This window comes from Artemia franciscana, chromosome 17, assembly GCF_032884065.1.
Source record: "Artemia franciscana chromosome 17, ASM3288406v1, whole genome shotgun sequence".
In the NCBI taxonomy this organism is placed as follows: Eukaryota; Metazoa; Arthropoda; class Branchiopoda; order Anostraca; family Artemiidae; genus Artemia; species Artemia franciscana.
In genome coordinates this window covers 15,629,033-15,650,425 of record NC_088879.1, presented here as the reverse complement: position 1 = coordinate 15,650,425, position 21,393 = coordinate 15,629,033, and the positions used below count along the sequence as shown (strand labels likewise).

General features: G+C 32.7%; 3 long non-coding RNA genes across 3 annotated transcripts in view; 1 reads left to right on the top strand and 2 right to left on the bottom strand.

Annotated features, from left to right (window-relative positions):
* Window positions 1-21,393, bottom strand: part of LOC136037915 (uncharacterized) — a 343,911-nt gene that overhangs the window by 315,156 nt on the left and 7,362 nt on the right. The gene's annotated exons all lie outside the window — the stretch shown is intronic.
* LOC136037908 (uncharacterized) lies at window positions 9,584-11,775 on the bottom strand. The gene is made up of 2 exons (XR_010620077.1): window positions 11,425-11,775; window positions 9,584-10,574 (listed from the first exon to the last, which is right to left on the bottom strand). It is a non-coding gene; the product is annotated as an uncharacterized LOC136037908 (long non-coding RNA).
* Window positions 11,775-20,145, top strand: LOC136037909 (uncharacterized). Its single transcript, XR_010620078.1, has 2 exons — window positions 11,775-12,342; window positions 19,213-20,145. It is a non-coding gene; the product is annotated as an uncharacterized LOC136037909 (long non-coding RNA).

Below are 21,393 nucleotides of genomic sequence, written 5' to 3'. Positions count from 1 at the left end.
AATGACGTCACCGTCATAGCAAAAATGACGACAACTAACTTCATGAGCTCAGTCGACACAGAAACATGACGTCACCTGATCCACAGACAGACAACTTATTTTTATATATTTATAGATATACTAGCTATTGGGGTGGCGCTTCGCGCCCCCCAAGCCCCCCCGCGCGCGTAAGTCGTTACGCGCCACATTAGTTTTTTTTTGTAGTTTTTACCTTTTTTAGTTTTTTTCTTCTTTTGTATGCTAAAGCCAAAGTTCAAACCTGGAGCCTCTCGGACCTAGAACCTGAAACATAACGCTTGCTACTCAGCTACTTCGGCTTGAATACATTCGTTTTGAGCAGCTTCCTCGGGGTGTTTGCCATTGTAGGTTCTTCAGTCATTTTTACAATTAGAAATTTCTCTTTCAACGGTCTTCTTACAATTAAAAATTTGTCTTTGAACGATATTCTTGAATACCTGTGTCCTGGTCGTCATTTATATTCCCTGTGTCCCGGTCGTCATTTGTGTCCCGGTATCCCAGTCTGTAATTTCTCTTTGAGTGTCCCGGTCGTTATTTATATTCCCTCTGTCCCGGTCGTCATTGTGTCCCGGTCTGTAATTTCTCTTTGAGTGTTTTTTCTTTTTAGTATTTTTTAGTTTTTTACATTTTTTCTTTTTTCAGTTTTCTTTTTCTTCTTTATTTATCCTCTTCACTATGAAATACATATCGCCGAACCTTTGTTTTTTTAACTAAAATCTGGTAGGCATTGATGACCTTATCCAAGTCAAAATCCCAAACCCAATCATCATCGCTATCATTTTCAGTTTTGATATGTTTTGACTCTCACTGTCCAGGTGGATCTTCATCGAACTGCGCGGTTTTGCGTTCTTTAGCCTCAAGCCTGTTTCCTTGCTTTTCTTTTGATTCCTCAGCAAGCTTTCTTTTCTGACTTTCTCTATCAGCAGCAAGTTTTTGGCATAGACTCTTTGAGCAGTCTTCATCGGCTTTTGCCATTGTAAGTTCATCAGTTATTTTAAACTTAAACATTAATAGATTTCTACGTGAACATATATGTCTTAAATATCTTTAATGACGTCACCGTCATAGCAAAAATGACGACAACTAACTTCATGACGTCAGTCGACACAGAAACGTGATGTCACCTGACAGACAGACACACAGACACACAACTTATTTTGTATATATATATAGATATATACTAGCTGTTGGGGTGGCACTTCGCGCCACCCCCAAGCCCCCCCCAAGCGCGTAAGTCGTTACGCGCCATATTAGTTACGCGCCATTGTAGTTGTGTCCCTGTTTCCCACCTGTGAATATAGATAGATTTATATATGTGTTTCAAACTACGTAAAACTTGCGAATATATAACATTCTTGGCTTTCCCATTGTCTGTGCATATACAAAGCCTTATGTATTAATAATGACGTCATATGCAAACTCTCTTTTTACAAACAAACAAACATGCATACACACAGCTCGTTTTTATATAGATAGATAGATAGATAGATACAATACAAATTAACTGCGTAAAACTTGCGAATATACAACATTCTTCGCTGCCAAGTTGTCGCTGCATATAAATAGATTGTCAGGTTTACCGACCGTCGAACATGCAACGTACAATTGTCCATGGGAAAAACAGTCAGTATTAAGATCTATACCACATTTTTCTAATGATTGACCTTGAGCTTTGTTAATGGTGATTGCAAATGCTAATCGAATTGGGAATTGCAATCTTTTAAATTGAAAAGGCAGATCCGTTGGAATCATGGGAATGCGAGGAATAAGAACAGCCTCACCCTCAAAAGGCCCTGTCAAGATTTTGGCCTCTATTCGGTTTTCCATTGTTTTTTTTGCGGCAAGTCGCGTGCCATTGCAAAGCTTTGGTGGGTTGATATTTCTTAAAAGTATTATTGGTAAGCCTATTTTTAGTTGTAGCACGTGTGGTGGAAACCCTGAAAGATCCACGGAATTTAAAAATTCAGATGGATAATTAACCGCTTCATTTGGTTCCAAAACTGTGTCGATTGACTTGTAAAGGACTGCCTGGTCTTGAGTCTTGGTCAAAACAATATTGTTGATTTTGTGGACGTCTATATTTTTGGGTGCGAGAATCGCTCTTTCACTTAGCCATTTATTATTTTTATAATTTTTTAGAATATTCGGAAATACTTTTTCAATCAATTCATTTTGGACGTCACTAAATTACAGAAATCAGCAGGTAGTTGTATACGTCCTGAAATTGAGTCTACTGGGAGCTTTCCGTTTCCAATTGCCAGCAATTGATGTGAAAATGTTTGACCAGAGTCATCGTTTTGCAATCGGACACGCATATTTGTAGTTAATTTAATGTTTTTACGTGTGCCCATAAATTGGAATTTTTCAGACAAGTATTCATTTCGTCTGCAGGGGTTGATCTCGGTATTATAGGTAATGTTTGCCTGAAATCTCCCGCAAGCAATATTAATTTGCTGCCAAAGGGTTTCGACTTCCCTCGCAAATCTTTCAAGCATTGATCCAGAGCCTCGAGCGATTTTTTGTGTGCCATTGTGCACTCATCCCCAATAATAAGTTTGCATTGCTGCAATACTTTACCCATCCCAGATGATTTGGAAATATTGCACGAATCAGATTTATCAACAATGTTTTACCAGTACCTCCTGGCGCATCCAAAAAGAAAATTTCTCCAACGTTGTTATCGACACAATGCATTATCGTATCATAAATGTCTTTTTGTTCCGACGTTAACTTGGAAATTTTATTTTGTACATACGACAATAGATCACTCGTACTGTAACTTTGTTCACGATCCAATTCTACACATGTCGAAACAGCAGCGATACGGTTAGGTGAAGGCATTCCCAAATCCTGAAGAGGTTTGTTTTCCATACGTACGCACAAATCTTCTATAATAACTAAAGTGTAGTTATAAATTTCTGATGTAAAATCAAAAGTCATATCTGACGTCTTCTAACTGTTTTCGATGGAGTATATCTTCGGACATTTTTGACTTATATTTTTCCCATAACTCTGTTGGAGCTGATGGAGAGCAAGTTGTTAAAATGATGCCAAACAATGCACGAATTTGACTTGGAGTTGACGTTTCGCACGTGTCATTGATGCAGTTATCCCAGTGTTGGTCATTCTCCAATAAATTCAGAGCTTGGCATGCACTACGGTAAGTGTCATGTATAGTACCGTTTACAGTTCTCAAATACTCAAAGGATGTCGGACCGGTACATTCACCAAAAGCAGGCGTAGAAAGAAGCATTCATGTTGATTGGGATGAACGGTGTAGAGTCTTCCTATCGTGGTATCTTTGAAGATGGTAGGTTTGTCGTCGACTGACTTACCCTGTTTTCGACGTTCAAATACTTTATTTTTAGTATTCCACGTGTAGTACGAAAGCACTTCAGTATACAGCATTATTTTGCGAAAGAATCATTTTTGCAAAGCGAAAAGAAAGCGGTTAACTTTGTATCCGGTGGATTCAGGGCTCTTGGCTGCACATTGGTTTCCGAGAAATAAACACGTTGACCATTCTGTAAATGTACCGCTAAGTCAACAACAGCTGGACTACGTTCATGTATCGGAAATGAAAGAATTCGCCAAACAGCTTCATTACTGCTTATGTATCTTTCAGCCTGATATTGTACGATTTCGTCGATATCTTTGATTTCGGGCTGCAAGCCAAAAACTGCCATGTCACTGCCTTTGTTGACGTATTTACATATGTATTTGATTGCCTTTACGGAGTTACAGTATTCAACGTTTATGTGTGCATTAAATATTTTTGATAATAACGGGGAATATGGAACAACCCACTGGTTATCTACTTCGATGGTGGTACCGTTGCGCTTCTTTATTATTGCTGTTTTACCACCATCTTCAGTAGATCTTCTTCTATATTGTGGGTAACCATCATTGGCAGTAATTGTGTTGGATACTAAAAGTCGAGTATATTGCTTTGTGCACCTTCCTTTGGCCATGCATGGTGAATTTTTGTTCAGTGCACCGCAAGGTCCATGTATCATATTTTTTACAATAATATCATGTAACCCCTTATCGACATTATGTATCTTTCAGCCTGATATTGTACGATTTCGTCGATATCTTTGATTTCGGGCTGCAAGCCAAAAACTGCCATGTCACTGCCTTTGTTGACGTATTTACATATGTATTTGATTGCCTTTACGGAGTTACAGTATTCAACGTTTATGTGTGCATTAAATATTTTTGATAATAACGGGGAATATGGAACAACCCACTGGTTATCTACTTCGATGGTGGTACCGTTGCGCTTCTTTATTATTGCTGTTTTACCACAATCTTCAGTAGATCTTCTTCTATATTGTGGGTAACCATCATTGCCAGTAATTGTGTTGGATACTAAAAGTCGAGTATATTGCTTTGTGCACCTTCCTTTGGCCATGCATGGTGAATTTTTGTTCAGTGCACCGCAAGGTCCATGTATCATATTTTTTACAATAATATCATGTAACCCCTTATCGACATTTTCATCAGGTATTTCAGCGGAAATCACATCATCAATTTCGTTCGAAGTAATTTTTTTATGTAGCCAGATTAGTATATGTGTGTGTGGCAAACCTCGTTTTGCCATTCCACTGAGTACATCCAGCATCGCACTGACCCAAACACTTCAAGTTTTACTATGTAGTTTATCAGTGATTTCAACTTTTGCCTGAAGACACGGGCCGTAATGTCATGTCTATGAACCGCCAATTGTCCTTGAAGTAAAAGCTGCTGTATCTCGTCCCAAGATTGATTACATGTAAATGTAATAAATAAATCTGGACGATAATGGAGACGAACATACGCAATAGCATCTTGAGCATATTCATGAATATGACGGGGACTGCCAGCATATGACGAAGGTAAAACTGTTAATCTTCCAACGTTTGTGGTATTACCGTCATTTATAACTGCATCTCGCAAATGAATGTATTGTTCAGAGCGGAGCTTGGTCTCATTCAGGCGGATATATAGCAAACGTTCTGATTCAATTTTAGCATACATATCAACGACGAATTGGGTGAAACAATTCACGGCATTTTAAAATATAATTTTCTTCATCCTGCCAAATCATTAGTCTAGGAATAATAATGCAGTGCACTGCATTTCTTATTCATTTCTTTGTTAGAGGCTGGATTCATCATTTAATATTAAAGTGATAGCCGTCGGCTCCATTCCAAAAAATGATAGGATATTGTAGGGCATCGTAGCATCGATGAGTTTCAGCAATTCTTAACAACTGATCGTTTCGCTTATGAAGAATAATATCTCGAGGTAAAAACTGATCACCGACCATAACGATTGCCACTTCATCGATAGTTGGAGCATTGTATCTACGCACATGTTGGTCAGGAGGCGTTTTGTCAGCGGAAATAACAATTTTATGCGTATCAGTAGGCATCAAATCGATGGCTGTTTTGAACAGACGCACTAAATTATTATTTTCGTGGAAAAGATGTTGCAATTGGGAAACGATTGTCCTTTCAACGTTGGGAGAAATTTCGCAACGTGCATTCAATTCAGAATTTCTATCACTGATGAGGTACAATTGTAAAATTTATGATTCTCGCCTGAGAATGGTAGAAGGGACCCTGCTTTATGATAAATTTGCCTTTTTACTTTGAAAGTAGACGTAAATTGATCTGGATTTTCGATTTGGGCTCCAAACGACGTCATTTGGAAACATGAGTTTTATTTTCTGATATGTGACAAAAAACGCTTAGATTCTGACGTAGTTCCAGTAAGGAAAGTCTTCAATGGCTCTGGTGGTGCAGCCAATAGAGGAAGTTTGACTTTCCTGAGGCGCAACACATTCCCATTGTTTCATCAGTAGATCTTCTTCTATATTGTGGGTAACCCATCATTGGCAGTAATTGTGTTGGATACTAAAGTCGAGTATATTGCTTTGTGCACCTTCCTTTGGCCATGCATGGTGAATTTTTGTTCAGTGCACCGCAAGGGTCCATGTATCATATTTTTTACAATAATATCATGTAACCCCTTATCGACATTATGTATCTTTCAGCCATGATATTGTACGATTTCGTCGATATCTTTGATTTCGGGCTGCAAGCCAAAAACTGCCATGTCACTGCCTTTGTTGACGTATTTACATATGTATTTGATTGCCTTTACGGAGTTACAGTATTCAACGTTTATGTGTGCATTAAATATTTTTGATAATAACGGGGAATATGGAACAACCCACTGGTTATCTACTTCGATGGTGGTACCGTTGCGCTTCTTTATTATTGCTGTTTTACCACAATCTTCAGTAGATCTTCTTCTATATTGTGGGTAACCATCATTGCCAGTAATTGTGTTGGATACTAAAAGTCGAGTATATTGCTTTGTGCACCTTCCTTTGGCCATGCATGGTGAATTTTTGTTCAGTGCACCGCAAGGTCCATGTATCATATTTTTTACAATAATATCATGTAACCCCTTATCGACATTTTCATCAGGTATTTCAGCGGAAATCACATCATCAATTTCGTTCGAAGTAATTTTTTTATGTAGCCAGATTAGTATATGTGTGTGTGGCAAACCTCGTTTTGCCATTCCACTGAGTACATCCAGCATCGCACTGACCCAAACACTTCAAGTTTTACTATGTAGTTTATCAGTGATTTCAACTTTTGCCTGAAGACACGGGCCGTAATGTCATGTCTATGAACCGCCAATTGTCCTTGAAGTAAAAGCTGCTGTATCTCGTCCCAAGATTGATTACATGTAAATGTAATAAATAAATCTGGACGACAATAGAGACGAACATACGCAATAGCATCTTGAGCATATTCATGAATATGACGGGACTGCCAGCATATGACGAAGGTAAAACTGTTATCTTCCAACGTTTGTGGTATTACCGTCATTTATAACTGCATCTCGCAAATGAATGTATTGTTCAGAGCGGAGCTTGGTCTCATTCAGGCGGATATATAGCAAACGTTCTGATTCAATTTTAGCATACATATCAACGACGAATTGGTGAAACAATTCACGGCATTTTAAAATATAATTTTCTTCATCCTGCCAAATCATTAGTCTAGGAATAATAATGCAGTGCACTGCATTTCTTATTCATTTCTTTGTTAGAGGCTGGATTCATCAATTTAATATTAAAGTGATAGCCGTCGGCTCCATTCCAAAAAATGATAGGATATTGTAGGGCATCGTAGCATCGATGAGTTTCAGCAATTCTTAACAACTGATCGTTTCGCTTATGAAGAATAATATCTCGAGGTAAAAACTGATCACCGACCATAACGATTGCCACTTCATCGATAGTTGGAGCATTGTATCTACGCACATGTTGGTCAGGAGGCGTTTTGTCAGCGGAAATAACAATTTTTATGCGTATCAGTAGGCATCAAATCGATGGCTGTTTTGAACAGACGCACTAAATTATTATTTTCGTGGAAAAGATGTTGCAATTGGAAACGATTGTCCTTTCAACGTTGGGAGAAATTTCGCAACGTGCATTCAATTCAGAATTTCTATCACTGATGAGGTACAATTGTAAAAATTTATGATTCTCGCCTGAGAATGGTAGAAGGGACCCTGCTTTATGATAAATTTGCCCTTTTACTTTGAAAGTAGACGTAAATTGATCTGGATTTTCGATTTGGGCTCCAAACGACGTCATTTGGAAACATGAGTTATATTTTCTGATATGTGACAAAAAACGCTTAGATTCTGACGTAGTTCCAGTAAGGAAAGTCTTCAATGGCTCTGGTGGTGCAGCCAATAGAGGAAGTTTGACTTTTCCTGAGGCGCAACACATTCCCATTGTTTCACCATTGAATTTCAAGGCCTTGCAATAGGGACAAATTTTAGACATAGTCCCGATTTGAACACATCTACTCAAGCTATAATCATCGACTGGGCTGTACCTGAATGCCAGGCGATAACTTTCAGGTTGCTCTGATTCCTCGGCACGCTTTTTTTTCTTACTTTCTCTATCAGCAGCAAGCCTGATTTCTTGCTGTTCTTGTGATTCCTCGGCACGCCTTCTTTTTTCACTTTCTCTTTTAGCAGCAAGTCTGGTTTCATGGTGCTCTGTAGTTCCTCGGCACGCCTTCTTTTTTCACTTTCTCTTTTAGCAGCAAGTCTGCTTTCGCGCTGCTCTGGTAGTTCTTCGGCACGCTTTCTGTTCTTTCTTTCTCTATCAGCCTCAAGCCTGTTTCCTTGCTGTTCTTTTGATTCCTCGGCACGCTTCCTTTTCTGACTTTCTCTATCAGCAGCAAGTTTTTGGCATAGACTCTTTGAGCATCTTCCTCGGCTGTTGCCATTGTAAGTTCATCAGTCATTTTAAAGTTAAACATTAATAGATTTCTACATGAACGCATGTCTTAAATATCTTTAATGACGTCACCGTCATAATAAAAATGACGACAACTAACTTCATGACGTCAGTCAACACACAAACATGACGTCACCTGACAGACACATCCACAGACAACTTACTTATATATATATATATATATATATATATATATATATATATATATATATATATATATATATATATATATATATATATATATATATATATATATATATATATATATATATATATATATATATATATATATATATATATATATATATATATATATATATAATATATATATATATATATATATATATATATATATATATATATATATATATATATATATATATATATATATATATATATATATATATTATAAATATATATATATATATATATATATATATATATATATATATATATATATATATATATATATATATATACTAGCTGTTGGGGTGGCGCTTCGCGCCACCCCAACACCTAGTTGGTGGGGGCGCTTCGCGCCCCCCCAAGCCCCCCCCCGCGCGCGTAAGTCGTTACGCGCCATTGTAGTTGTGTCCCTATGTCCCACCTGTGAATATAGATATATATATATATATATATATATATATATATATATATATAGCGCCACCCCAACACCTAGTTGGTGGGGGCGCTTCGCGCCCCCCCCCCCCCAAGCCCCCCCGCGCGCGTAAGTCGTTACGCGCCATAATAGTTACGCGCCATTGTAGTTGTGTCCCTATGTCCCACCTGTGAATATAGATATATATATATATATATATATATATATATATATATATATATATATATATATATATATATATATATATATATATATATATATATCTATATATATATATATATATATATATATATATATATATATATATATATATATATATATGGTTTTAACTACGTAAAACTTGCGAATATACAACATTCTTTGCTGTCCCATTGTCTTTGCATATAAATAGATTGTCAGGTTTACCGACTCTTGAACATGCAACATATAATGGTCCATGGGAAAACAATCTGTATTCAGATCTATACCTCATGATTCTAATGATTGCCCTTGAGCTTTGTTGATGGTGATTGCTCATCGACCATTCCCTGTCCCGGTGTCCCGGTCGTCATTTACATCCCCCTGTTTCCCCCGGTGTCCCCGTTGTAGTTGTGTCCCTGTGTCCCGGTCGTCATTTATATTCCCTGTGTCCCGGTCGTCATTTGTATCCCGGTGTCCCGGTCTGTATATACATTCGTTTTTTAGTTTTGTTTTTCTCCTTTATTTTTTTCCTTTTTTTTCTTTTTTAGCTTATTTAGATTTTTAGATTTTTTAGTTTTTTTATTAGTTTTTATTTTTTTTTTCTTTTTAGTTTTTTTGTCCCGGTCGTCATTTATATCCCCCTGTTTCCCCCGGTGTCCCCGTTGTAGTTGTGTCCCTGTGTCCCGGTCGTCATTTATATTCCCTGTGTCCCGGTCGTCATTTGTATCCCGGTGTACCGGTCTGTATATACATTCGTTTTTTAGTTTTGTTTTTCTCCTTTATTTTTTTCCTTTTTTTTCTTTTTTAGTTTATTTAGATTTTTAGATTTTTTAGTTTTTTTATTAGTTTTTAGTTTTTTTTTCTTTTTGTTTTTTTTGTAGTTTTTACCTTCTTTTTAGTTTTGTTAAATTTTTTTTTACTTATGTCCTGGTCGTCATTTATACTCCCTGTGTCCCGGTGCTTTGTTGATTGCTAATCGAACATTCCTTTTGTCCTGGTCGCTTTCTCTTTGAGTGTCGTCATTTATTTTTTTCTTTTTTAGTTCTTTTAGTTTTTACCTTTTTTAGTTTTTTTTAGTTTTTTAGATGAAATTTTCTTTTAGTTTTTTCCTTTTTTTCTTTTTAGTTTTTTATTGGTTTTTACCTTTATGTTAGCTTATTTTTCAGTTTTTTCCTTTTTTTTAGTTTTTTTTTATTTTTTATTTTTTTTTTAGTTTTTTACCTTTTTTTAGTTTTTTTAGTTTTTTTAGTTTTTTTAGTTTTTTAGCTTTTTTACTTTTTTTATTAGTTTTTAGTTTTTTTGTAGTTTTTGCCTTTTTTTAGTTTTTTCAGTTTTTTTTTTTAGTTTTTTATTGGTTTTTACCTTTATTTTAGCTTATTTTTCAGTTTTTTCCTTTTTTTTAGTTTTTTTTAGTTTTTAGTTTTTTTAGTTTTTTACCTTTTTTAGTTGTTTTAGTTTTTTTAGTTTTTTAGCTTTTTTATTTTTTTTATTAGTTTTTAGTTTTTTTTGTAGTTTTTGCCTTTTTTTTAGTTTTTTTAGTTTTTTAGCTTTTTTATTAGTTTTTAGTTTTTTTTTGTAGTTTTTGCCTTTTTTTAGTTTTTTTAGTTTTTTAGCTTTTTTATTTTTTTATTAGTTTTTAGTTTTTTTTGTAGTTTTTGCCTTTTTTTAGTTTTTTCAGTTTTGACGTCACCTGATCCAGTTTTTTCAGGTGACGTCACCTGATCCACGATCCACAGATCCACAGACAACTTATTTTTATATATATAGATAGTTTTTTTTTTACTTATGTCCTGGTCGTCATTTATACTCCCTGTGTCCCGGTGCTTTGTTGATTGCTAATCGAACATTCCTTTTGTCCTGGTCGCTTTCTCTTTGAGTTTCGTCATTTATTTTTTTCTTTTTTAGTTCTTTTAGTTTTTACCTTTTTTAGTTTTTTTTAGTTTTTTAGATGAAAATTTTTTTTAGTTTTTTCCTTTTTCTCTTTTTAGTTTTTTATTGGTTTTTACCTTTATTTTAGCTTATTTTTCAGTTTTTTCCTTTTTTTTAGTTTTTTTTATTTTTTATTTTTTTTAGTTTTTTACCTTTTTTTAGTTTTTTTAGTTTTTTTAGTTTTTTAGCTTTTTTACTTTTTTTATTAGTTTTTAGTTTTTTTTGTAGTTTTTGCCTTTTTTTAGTTTTTTCAGTTTTTTTTAGTTTTTTATTGGTTTTTACCTTTATTTTAGCTTATTTTTCAGTTTTTTCCTTTTTTTTAGTTTTTTTTTAGTTTTTAGTTTTTTTAGTTTTTTACCTTTTTTTAGTTTTTTTAGTTTTTTTAGTTTTTTAGCTTTTTTATTTTTTTTATTAGTTTTTAGTTTTTTTTGTAGTTTTTGCCTTTTTTTAGTTTTTTTAGTTTTTTAGCTTTTTTATTAGTTTTTAGTTTTTTTGTAGTTTTTGCCTTTTTTTAGTTTTTTTAGTTTTTTAGCTTTTTTATTTTTTTTATTAGTTTTTAGTTTTTTTTGTAGTTTTTGCCTTTTTTTAGTTTTTTCAGTTTTGACGTCACCTGATCCAGTTTTTTCAGGTGACGTCACCTGATCCATCCACAGACAGACAGACAACTTATTTATATCTATCTATATAAAAATAAGTTGTCTGTCTGTGGATGTGTCAGGTGACGTCACCTGAAAAAACTGGATCAGGTGACGTCAAAACTGAAAAAACTAAAAAAGGCAAAAACTACAAAAAAAAACTAAAAACTAATAAAAAAAATAAAAAAGCTAAAAAACTAAAAAAACTAAAAAAAGGCAAAAACTATAAAAAAAACTAAAAACTAATAAAAAAACTAAAAAACTAAAAAAACTAAAAAAAGGCAAAAACTACAAAAAAACTAAAAACTAATAAAAAAAAATAAAAAAGCTAAAAAACTAAAAAAACTAAAAAAATGTAAAAAACTAAAAAAACTAAAAACTAAAAAAAACTAAAAAAAAAGGAAAAAACTGAAAAATAAGCTAAAATAAAGGTAAAAACCAATAAAAAACTAAAAAAAAAAACTGAAAAAACTAAAAAAAGGCAAAAACTACAAAAAAAACTAAAAACTAATAAAAAAAAAGTAAAAAAGCTAAAAAACTAAAAAAACTAAAAAAACTAAAAAAAGGTAAAAAACTAAAAAAATAAAAAATAAAAAAAAACTAAAAAAAAGGAAAAAACTGAAAAATAAGCTAAAATAAAGGTAAAAACCAATAAAAAACTAAAAAGAAAAAAAGGAAAAAACTAAAAAAAAATTTCATCTAAAAAACTAAAAAAAACTAAAAAAGGTAAAAACTAAAAGAACTAAAAAAGAAAAAAATAAATGACGACACTCAAAGAGAAAGCGACCAGGACAAAAGGAATGTTCGATTAGCAATCAACAAAGCACCGGGACACAGGGAGTATAAATGACGACCAGGACATAAGTAAAAAAAAAACTATCTATATATATATAAAAATAAGTTGTCTGTGGATCTGTGGATCGTGGATCAGGTGACGTCACCTGAAAAAACTGGATCAGGTGACGTCAAAATTGAAAAAACTAAAAAAAGGCAAAAACTACAAAAAAAAACTAAAAACTAATAAAAAAAATAAAAAAGCTAAAAAACTAAAAAACTAAAAAAAGGCAAAAACTACAAAAAAAAACTAAAAACTAATAAAAAAGCTAAAAAACTAAAAAAACTAAAAAAAAGGCAAAAACTACAAAAAAACTAAAAACTAATAAAAAAAATAAAAAAGCTAAAAAACTAAAAAAACTAAAAAAACTAAAAAAAGGTAAAAAACTAAAAAAACTAAAAACTAAAAAAAAACTAAAAAAAAGGAAAAAACTGAAAAATAAGCTAAAATAAAGGTAAAAACCAATAAAAAACTAAAAAAAAAACTGAAAAAACTAAAAAAAGGAAAAAACTACAAAAAAACTAAAAACTAATAAAAAAAGTAAAAAAGCTAAAAAACTAAAAAAACTAAAAAAAAAATAAAAAAAGGTAAAAAACTAAAAAAAATAAAAAATAAAAAAAAACTAAAAAAAAAGGAAAAAACTGAAAAATAAGCTAACATAAAGGTAAAAACCAATAAAAAACTAAAAAGAAAAAAAGGAAAAAACTAAAAAAAATTTTAATCTAAAAAACTAAAAAAAACTAAAAAAGGTAAAAACTAAAAGAACTAAAAAAGAAAAAAATAAATGACGACACTCAAAGAGGAAGCGACCAGGACAAAAGGAATGTTCGATTAGCAATCAACAAAGCACCGGGACACAGGGAGTATAAATGACGACCAGGACATAAGTAAAAAAAAAATTAACAAAACTAAAAAGAAAAAAACTAAAAAGGAAAAAAAACTAAAAACTAATAAAAAAACTAAAAAATCTAAAAATCTAAATAAACTAAAAAAGAAAAAAAAGGAAAAAAATAAAGGAGAAGAACAAAACTAAAAAACGAATGTATATACAGACCGGTACACCGGGATACAAATGACGACCGGGACACAGGGAATATAAATGACGACCGGGACACAGGGACACAACTACAACGGGGACACCGGGGGAAACAGGGGGATATAAATGACGACCGGGACAAAAAAAACTAAAAAGAAAAAAAAACTAAAAACTAATAAAAAAACTAAAAAATCTAAAAATCTAAATAAGCTAAAAAAGAAAAAAAAAGGAAAAAATAAAGGAGAAAAACAAAACTAAAAAAACGAATGTATATACAGACCGGGACACCGGGATACAAATGAGTCGGTAAACCTGACAATCTATTTATATGCAAAGACAATGGGACAGCAAAGAATGTTGTATATTCGCAAGTTTTACGTAGTTAAAACCATATATATATATATATATGTATATATATATATATATATATATATATATATATATATATATATATATATATATATATATATATATATCTATATTCACAGGTGGGACATAGGGACACAACTACAATGGCGCGTAACTATTATGGCGCGTAACGACTTACGCGCGCGGGGGGGCTTGGGGGGTGCGAAGCGCCCCCACCAACTAGGTGTTGGGGTGGCGCGAAGCGCCACCCCAACAGCTAGTATATATATATATATATATATATATATATATATATATATATATATATATATATATATATATATATATATATATATATATATATATATATATATATATATATATATACTAGCTGTTGGGATGGTGCTTCGCACCACCCCAAAACCTGGTTGATGGGGGTGCTTCGCGCCCCACCCAAGCCCTCCCACGCGCGTAAGGCGTTACGCGCCATTTTAGTTGTGTCCCTGTGTCCCAACTGTGAATATAGATATATATATATATATATATATATATATATATATATATATATATATATATATATATATATATGTTTTTAACTACGTAAACCTTGCGAATATACAACATTCTTCGCTGTCCCATTGTCTGTGTATATAAATAGATTGTCAGGTTTACCGACTCTTGAACATGCAACATATAGTTGTCAATGGGAAAAACAATCCATATTCAGATCTATACCTCATTATTCTAATGATTGCCCTTGAGCTTTGTTGATGGCGATTGCTAGTCGAACATTCCCTGTGTCCCCGTCGTCATTTATATGTCCATATATATATATATATATATATATATATATATATATATATATATATATATATATATATATATATATATATATATATATATATATATATATATATATATATATTTATATATATATATTCTATCTTTATAAGTGAGCAATATTTGTATGCATATATGTGTATTTATGTTTCTCGAAACGGCTCAATGTTTTTGCGGGAAAATCGGTATCTTGAGATGTTCTTGCATAAAAAAAACGATCTAGATAGGTCAGAAGTCTGAGAAAATTCTTTAAGAGCCTTAATTTTGGAAAAAAGTTTCCAAGATTTCTGTTTCCCTCCTCTAACCCCCTATGTCTTCGGATCCAATTCGAGTCAAAAATCGAGCATCAGAAACATATGATCCTTCGATATATCAAGTTTCATTAAGATCCGATCACTTATTCGTAGCTTACCTGAAAGTGCCTAAAGTAGCGAAACCGGGACCGACAGACAGACCGACAGAATTTGCGATGGCTACATTTTGCTTGGCTAATACCAAGTGCCATAAAAACTGAAAAAATCTAAAATATATTTTGTTTTCAGTAAAGTGGAAGTTACGCTCTGGTTTTAAGAAGGCAGGGGGGTTGTCAGCCTCACTAATGCTAATGTTTGCTCGTTTTGAGTTTGACTCGATTATTTATTGTAATTTCTGTTCAATGATGCACTTATTTCTGAATCATAGCTGGATTCCAAGAAAATATTTACAAAACCAGAAAATGTATACACGGATACGCTTTTTATTCCTTTTACTTAAAATCTTTAAAAATGGAAGGATGAAAAAAAATGAGGTGCAAACTTTGAATTATAAATTTTAGGCAGTATTGGTTTATCAAAAAGACCTTTCACCCTCGCTACCAGGCGATGCATTTTTCCAATACAGATGATAACACCAACTCCTCCGTAGCTATAACTGTCGGGCCGAACGGCTACCCAAGGTAATTAATGAATTCTTTGCTAAGAATTCATTAAATACTTAATTGAAAGATACTGGAAATCATTATCATTATGATAACATGTTGTGTTAACGAATCACGACGGCATATCAGATTATCAGATCATCAACTCTAATTATGACGTCATCTCGGGATTAGTTAATTATGACACAAGAGTGGATTAGTATTACAGCCTAATTTTAACGTCATCTAACTGACATCTAAAAATGATGTCAAATCTGGAATAAAACTGCTCGCCTAAAGGGAATCATATTAGTGTGAATTTAAGATTGATTGGAAGATAGAAATGAAGGGAGATAGAAATGATTCAACTTGTTACTTAGTGGCACCAGATGGTGAAATTTTGCGCACCCTTGGTCGCAAAAATGCTGACTGGTACCTTAGTAAAGATCTTGCAGAACAGGTGAAGGAAGACCCTTTTACGATTCGACTGAAGTCAGAACCAAATTGACGACCTGTTGGAGTATGTGATAAATATTATCAGACACCTCAAAAAATCCGCTGTGTTGTATGTGGTCAAACAGAATCCTGCGTGAGAAAAAATATTGTCCCGAAAGAATATCGTAAGCATTTACCGAATATCCTGAAAAGCCATCAGTCTCACAACATTCTTCCGTTATGTGTCACATGTCATAAAATCAGTAATAATTGTGATCAGGAGCTACGTAAACGACTGGCTGAGGAATGTAGAGCTCCAATTGGGGCCATAGATAAGGTCAAAAACCAATCCTTTGTTGAAGAAAGTTGTATCAGCGGCAAGAACCATCAAATCCGCTAAAGATAAAATTCCATTCGACAGGCTTGCTGAACTTGAAGCGATAATTACTGGGTATTACAATGTCAGTTTGTTGACTAGCGAAGTACTTGAAGAAGCTTTAAAGATTGGAACACAATCGGTTAACAAAGAACCGCATGGCCGTAAAGTTGTAAGCTGCTACGTACAGAAACCTGAGGGTTTATTAAGCCTGGAAATACTCTGGAGGAAGCATTTTATTGATTCAATGAAACCGAAGTTTCTACCACCACACTGGCCTTTAGACCACAATAAAGAGAGGCTAGACAATAGGATGGCTCAAAATCGAGTTGATCCTGAAGATTACGTGAAATCAAGCTGTCGGTAGGGGTCAGGCAGTTTAATTTTCTTTTTTGTTTGGAAGATTATGACTATTTAGTGACTATAGTGAGAAACAAGTTTTCAGTTTCTCAAATTTGAATTTTCCTTCTGATGTGTCAGTTCATTCAATGCTTTCCTCGAGTTAACATCTCAGTATCGGAGAGCGTGCATTTTGACTTATTTTATGCTAATCTTGTGAACACCTGTGACGGACTTACCTTGTGATGGTGACATGGATTAGACCTTGCGCCAAAGGCATAGGTATTTGGGCTCAAATCTTACCATCGTAAGGAAATTTTACTGTCCTGTGGTGGCGCAGTGGATTTGACCTTAGCTTGGTAATACGGGACCCAGAGATCGAATCACGCTGCAGGAATGCACTGCAGGGCCGACGTAGGGACCTTAGTAGTCAAGAAGCGTCGTTAACTCTTAAATAAAATAAAATAAAAATAAATGAACACCTGTGAATAGTTATTATGACCAAGAAAAAGAGACGTAATGATATGGAATCCACACGATTATCTATGCAAGATTCAACAGCCCAAGGGACAATACGTGATTTGATTGATACGCTGACCAGTTCAGTCCATCAGATTTTAGAAACAGTTAAAGCAACGCTGGAAGAGATACAAAGTTTGAGATCTGAATTATCCGAAATCTGTTTAGACATTAGTGGTCTAACCTCCAAAGTGATTGATATTGAAATCATAACTGCGACCCACTCGGATACAAGAATAAAGATTCAGGCAGAATGAAAAGATATACGAAAGAAAGAAACCCATGGATCAGGCCCTCTCACTGATAAGGTCCTCATATTGGAGAATTTGGAAAAGAAAGACAACATTATTTCTTGGAATTTAAAGGTTGCCTCAGTGCCGGAGGCCTCGACGAAAATGGAACATTTGCTGGAAAACTTCTTACAATTAAAAATTAATTTTGAAGTTATAGAAGCACATGATAAATTTGTGAAAATACGACTCATGAACTCAGATGACCAATTCTCGGTACTTCAAGCGAATAACCAATTACGTGACCAGCTTTGGAAAAAAGACCTTGATAAAGCGACAAAATTTGATTACAATGGAGTTTTCTTCAGTGATGATGTTAGTAAGACCTGCAGGGAGATTCGCGCTACGCTGAATCAAAAAAAGAAAGAAATGAAGGATAAAGGTTTTGTTGCATGGATCCCACCCACATTATGCTACATAGACCAAGACGGGGTGAAACAAAAAAAAAGTTGTATAACATCCCACCAGTCGAATAAATTGTGTTATTTTTCTTATTTGTTTTTTTTTGTCATTTTTAGTGATTTGTTAGGATTTGTTCATAATAGTCATTATATAAATGCGCAAATGTGTTGGTGTGCGCACATTGGTGCCAAAATGTGCGTGTTCTCTGTTGAATGAGAAAGAATGAACATACTTCCACCGAAACGAAATGGAATTCTCCGACGTATGCGGTTGTTATATGTGCTTAGATTAGTTTTCTTTTTTGAGTCTTTCGTTAAATTGTTGATTAACTGGAGTGAGGCTTTTTTGTTGATTTATGATGTTGAGTTTACATAATTTACCTGATCTTGCAAGCAGAACTAAACAGTTAAGGAAAATCCTTTTAATATACTGGAATGCATGAGGGATGTGAAGGATGATGAAGCAAAAATTTTGGAAGATAGCCCCAAAAACAAATATTCATTTATGGATGGTTCTATCCCCACATGCAGTAATGTACGTTTTTCTTGTTTTAACTGCAGAGGTTTACCTAGTAGCATTGAGCTCATAAATGACATCTATCTATCTATCTATCTATATATATAAAAATAAGTTGTCTGTGTGTGGATCTGTGGATCAGGTGACGTCACCTGAAAAAACTGGATCAGGTGACGTCAAAACTGAAAAAACTAAAAAAAGGCAAAAACTACAAAAAAAACTAAAAACTAATAAAAAAAATATAAAAGCTAAAAAACTAAAAAAACTAAAAAAAAAGGCAAAAACTACAAAAAAAACTAAAAACTAATAAAAAAAGCTAAAAAACTAAAAAAGGCAAAAACTACAAAAAAACTAAACAACTAATAAAAAAAATAAAATAGCTAAAAAACTAAAAAAAACTAAAAAAAGGTAAAAAACTAAAAAAACTAAAAACTAAAAAAAACTAAAAAAAAGGAAAAAACTGAAAAATAAGCTAAAATAAAGGTAAAAACCAATAAAAAACTAAAAAAAAAAACTGAAAAAACTAAAAAAAGGCAAAAACTACAAAAAAAAAACTAAAAACTAATAAAAAAAAGTAAAAAAGCTAAAAAACTAAAAAAACTAAAAAAACTAAAAAAAGGTAAAAAACTAAAAAAAAAATAAAAAATAAAAAAAAATAAAAAAAATAAGCTAAAATAAAGGTAAAAACCAATAAAAAACTAAAAAGAAAAAAAAGGAAAAAACTAAAAAAAAATTTCATCTAAAAAACTAAAAAAAAACTAAAAAAGGTTAAAACTAAAAGAACTAAAAAAGAAAAAAATAAATGACGACACTCAAAGAGAAAGCGACCTGGACAAAAGGAATGTTCGATTAGCAATCAACAAAGCACCGGGACACAGGGAGTATAAATGACGACCAGGACATAAGTAAAAAAAAAAACTAACAAAGCTAAAAAGAAGGTAAAAACTACAAAAAAACTAAAAAGAAAAAAAACTAAAAAAAAGGCAAAAACTACAAAAAAAACTAAAAACTAATAAAAAAGCTAAAAAACTAAAAAAAGGCAAAAACTACAAAAAAAACTAAAAACTAATAAAAAAAAATAAAAAAGCTAAAAAACTAAAAAAACTAAAAAAACTAAAAAAAGGTAAAAAACTAAAAAAACTAAAAACTAAAAAAAAACTAAAAAAAGGAAAAAACTGAAAAATAAGCTAAAATAAAGGTAAAAACCAATAAAAAACTAAAAAAAACTGAAAAAACTAAAAAAAGGCAAAAACTACAAAAAAAACTAAAAACTAATAAAAAAAAGTAAAAAAGCTAAAAAACTAAAAAAAAATAAAAAAAACTAAAAAAAGGTAAAAAACTAAAAAAAATAAAAAATAAAAAAAAAACTAAAAAAAAGGAAAAAACTGAAAAATAAGCTAAAATAAAGGTAAAAACCAATAAAAAACTAAAAAGAAAAAAAGGAAAAAACTAAAAAAATTTTCATCTAAAAAACTAAAAAAAACTAAAAAAGGTAAAAACTAAAAGAACTAAAAAAGAAAAAAATAAATGACGACACTCAAAGAGAAAGCGACCAGGACAAAAGGAATGTTCGATTAGCAATCAACAAAGCACCGGGACACAGGGAGTATAAATGACGACCAGGACATAAGTAAAAAAAAACTAACAAAACTAAAAAGAAGGTAAAAACTACAAAAAAACTAAAAAGAAAAAAAAACTAAAAACTAATAAAAAAACTAAAAAATCTAAAAATCTAAATAAACTAAAAAAGAAAAAAAAGGAAAAAAATAAAGGAGAAAAACAAAACTAAAAAACGAATGTATATACAGACCGGGACACCGGGATACAAATGACGACCGGGACACAGGGAATATAAATGACGACCGGGACACAGGGACACAACTACAACGGGGACACCGGGAGAAACAGGGGGATATAAATGACGACCGGGACACCGGGACAGGGAATGGTCGATTAGCAATCACCATCAACAAAGCTCAAGGGCAATCATTAGAATCATGAAGTATAGATCTGAATACAGATTGTTTTCCCATGGACCATTATATGTTGCATGTTCAAGAGTCGGTAAACCTGACAATCTATTTATATGCAAAGACAATGGGACAGCAAAGAATGTTGTATATTCGCAAGTTTTACGTAGTTAAAACCATATATATATATATATATATATATATATATATATATATATATATATATATATATATATATATATATATATATATATCTATATTCACAGGTGGGACATAGGGACACAACTACAATGGCGCGTAACTATTATGGCGCGTAACGACTTACGCGCGCGGGGAGGCTTGGGGGGGGGGGGGGGCGCGAAGCGCCCCCACCAACTAGGTGTTGGGGTGGCGCGAAGCGCCACCCCAACAGCTAGTAATTAATAAAAATAAAATTGAAGCTTTAGCGGTAAACGAAACTTTCTTAAATGATAGGAATATTAACGATGTAATGTTTTTTGATTATGATTTTGTTGATGAGAGTAAAAAAACACCATCAGCGTGGTGGATTGGGATTTATCATAAGAAAAGAGTTAAAATCGAAAATAAGACGAGACCTAATGATTTGGAATATAGAAATGATTTTTGAAACGTGTATTCTGGAATGTGAAGTTAATAAAAAATCAACAATTATGATATCTTTATATCGCCCACCTTCCGGAAAATAGATCAACTTTTGATGCAATTTGAAATTCTATTAAATAAAATATCACAAATGAATAAGCAAATATTAATTTTTGGTGATTTCAACCTAGACCTAATGAAAATTGAATCAAAGCAAAATGATTCGAAGATAAAAGAATTTTTAGAACTAATGCTTTGTCAAGGACTGCTCCCATCATGTCTGATTCC